Source organism: Oncorhynchus gorbuscha, unplaced genomic scaffold (genome assembly GCF_021184085.1).
Source record: "Oncorhynchus gorbuscha isolate QuinsamMale2020 ecotype Even-year unplaced genomic scaffold, OgorEven_v1.0 Un_scaffold_19709, whole genome shotgun sequence".
In the NCBI taxonomy this organism is placed as follows: Eukaryota; Metazoa; Chordata; class Actinopteri; order Salmoniformes; family Salmonidae; genus Oncorhynchus; species Oncorhynchus gorbuscha.
The window spans coordinates 2-3,077 of record NW_025761042.1 but is presented as its reverse complement, the minus strand read 5'-3'; the positions used below and the strand labels follow the sequence as shown (position 1 = coordinate 3,077).

Sequence of the window (3,076 nt, the reverse complement as noted above, 5' to 3'; positions counted from 1 at the left end):
GATCTATGCTTAGCTCACCTTCGATGGAAATATGTCTTTACCGAATAGAAGGAGATATTTTGTGACGTTTTTAGTGCTTGTGCTGCTGGAGTGTTACTGGGAAGCGGTGTCCGGGCAGCTCTCCTACTCCGTCTCAGAGGAGGTAAACCCGGGGACTTCCGTGGGAAATATCGCTAAGGATCTAAACCTCAATGTCCAGGATTTGGAGTCGCGTATGTTTCAGATTATCACCGGGTCCAAGAGAAAATATTTCGAGGTAAATCTAAAGACTGGTGTTCTCTATGTGAATGAGAGAATCGACAGGGAGGAGCTCTGTGCAAATGCTCCTAAATGTACAGTCAGTGTAGAGGCCGTTATCAACAATCCGTTGAAACTCTACCGTGTAGAAATGAATATATTAGATGTTAATGACAATGCTCCATCTTTCCAGAACGAAATCACAAACTATAGACATTGCTGAAAACACTTTTCCAGGGGTACGATTTCCGTTGTTAGACGCATCTGATGTAGATGTTGGAAAGAATGCTCTCAATACATACAAACTGGGCCATAGCCAGCATTTTTCCTTAGCGGTGCACAAAGGGGGTGAGAGTGTGTCTGCTGAGTTAGTACTGCAGAAAGCTTTAGACCGAGAGAAACAGCCTGTGATCCAGCTCACACTGACCGCTTTAGATGGAGGAAATCCAGCAAGGTCAGGTACATTGGAAGTAATAGTTCATGTTCTGGATATAAATGATAACGCTCCAGTTTTCACCACGTCTTTGTACAAGACACGTATGATTGAAAATGCACCAATAGGAACGACTGTCATAACTTTAAATGCGACAGACTTTGATGAGGGTACGAATAGTCACCTTGTTTATTCTATCAGCAAAAATGAGAAGGATCATATCCTCCAGATGTTCGATATTGAGCCAAAAACGGGGATAATTACAGTTAAAGGTCAAATTGACTATGAAGAACATACTGCATTTGAGATCCGTGCCCAGGCGAGTGACAGAGGGCAGCCCCCGATGGCATCTCATTGTAAAATATTGGTAGAAGTGGTGGACCTCAACGACAATGCCCCTGAGATCACTGTGACGTCACTCTTAGACACAGTAAAAGAGGACGCTAAGGTTGGCACTGCCATTGCTCTCGTGTCAGTCCTCGATAAAGATGGTGGCAAAAATGGGTTGGTACATTGCGAGGTTAAGAATAAAGTCCCCTTTAAATTAGAGATGAACTATAAAAATTATTACTCTTTAGTAGTCGATGGGCATCTTGACAGAGAGAGGGCTTCTCAGTACAATGTCAACATCATAGCTACGGATGATGGGACCCCGCCTCTCTTCAGCACCAGCGTTATTACTGTGCACGTTTCTGATGTGAATGACAACGCTCCTCGCTTCTCAGAACCAGTGATTAATGTTTATGTTAAAGAGAACAGTCCGATTGGAGATGAAATTAAAACCGTGTCTGCAGTTGATGTTGACGTCAATGAAAATAGTCATGTGACCTACTCATTCTTAGAGTGTAAAAACAAGTCAGTACCACTGTCTACAATGGTCAATATAAACTCAGTGACAGGAGATATAGTCAGTCTGCAGTCTTTTAACTACGAGGAGATAAAAACATTCCAGTTTAAAGTTCAGGCCACAGACTCTGGTGTTCCTCCTCTCAGCAGCAACGTGACTGTGAACGTTTTTATTCTGGATGAGAATGACAACAGTCCTGGGATTCTCGCGCCCTATTCTGATCACGGCTCCGTTAACTCTGAGAACATTCCCTATTCTGCTGAAGCGGGCTACTTTGTGGCCAAGATCAGGGCTGTAGACTCCGACTCTGGTTACAATGCGCTGCTTTCTTATCACATCTCTGAGCCCAAGGGAACCAACCTCTTCCGAATCGGAACCAGCACCGGGGAACTAAGGACTAAGAGGAGAATGAGTGACAATGACCTGAAAGCTCACCCGTTGGTCGTGTTGGTTTCTGATAACGGAGAACCCTCACTGTCAGCGACTGTGTCTATTGATGTAGTGGTGGTTGAAAGTACAGGTGAAATCCAGACTGAATCAAGAAACATACCAAGAAAGGAGGAGAGCTTCTCTGATTTAAACCTGTATTTGCTGATCTCCATTGCCTCGGTGTCAGTGATATTTTTATTGAGCCTGATCAGTTTAATAGCTGTAAAATGCCACAGGACAGACGACAGTTTTAAAAGATACAGCGCCCCAATGATCACCACACACCCTGACGGGAGCTGGTCTTACTCTAAATCTACTCAGCAGTATGACGTGTGTTTCAGCTCAGACACAATGAAGAGTGACGTTGTAGTTTTCCCCGCACCGTATCCACCTGCAGATGCAGAACTGATCAGTATTAATGGAAATGACACGTTTGACAGGACTCAGACATTACCCAACAAAGAGAAGGTAAGAAATACCGTTTTTAAACATAGTAATAATTTTCTATTCTTTACTGAACATGTTTTCCTTTGTTTCATGCTTCTCAATGTTTTGATGACGTTGACATTTACTTCACTGTCTCATTTGAATGTTCAGTGGGAAATAACTGACTTCTTAATTACTTTATAACTTTTAAATACGGCAACGGTTTTTACCCGCTGTAAATTCAAACTTTGGTGCTCTGTCCATGGTGCTGAAAAGCCATCGTGCTCAAACATTGGTTGTTTACTTGAGCGAATAGCTTTTTTGTCGTTTTGTAGGCCTGTATTTTGTAGACGCTGACATGTAGTGCAGAACTTAAATTAAATTATCGGATATATTATTGTTCAAATGCACAGGTTTTGCCTTTGTGTCGTAGAATAATGTGATTTTCTGAATAATTATTGTAAGCTGCGTTCCGGTGCCACGTGGCGTCACTATTGACCGTGGCTTTGAGCTTTTATATGTGAGTCTCTAGGCTCCTCCCAGCATCAGATGGTGAGGAGATTTCTCGGGGCTTTGTTACAAAGAGGAGGAAGAGAGAGAGAGAGATATTGCTGTCGGAGGCGACATGGTGTTTACCGTGTAGAAATTCGATTTGATGAATATATTGTTTTATGCTTTGATTAATTAAAGGATACTCATCTCTT

The 3,076-nt window shown here is 42.6% G+C and overlaps 1 pseudogene; it reads left to right on the top strand.

Annotated features, from left to right (window-relative positions):
* The first annotated feature begins 31 nt into the window (after nucleotides 1-31).
* Nucleotides 32-2,414, top strand: LOC124031006 (annotated as a pseudogene).
* The last annotated feature ends 662 nt before the right edge of the window (nucleotides 2,415-3,076 follow it).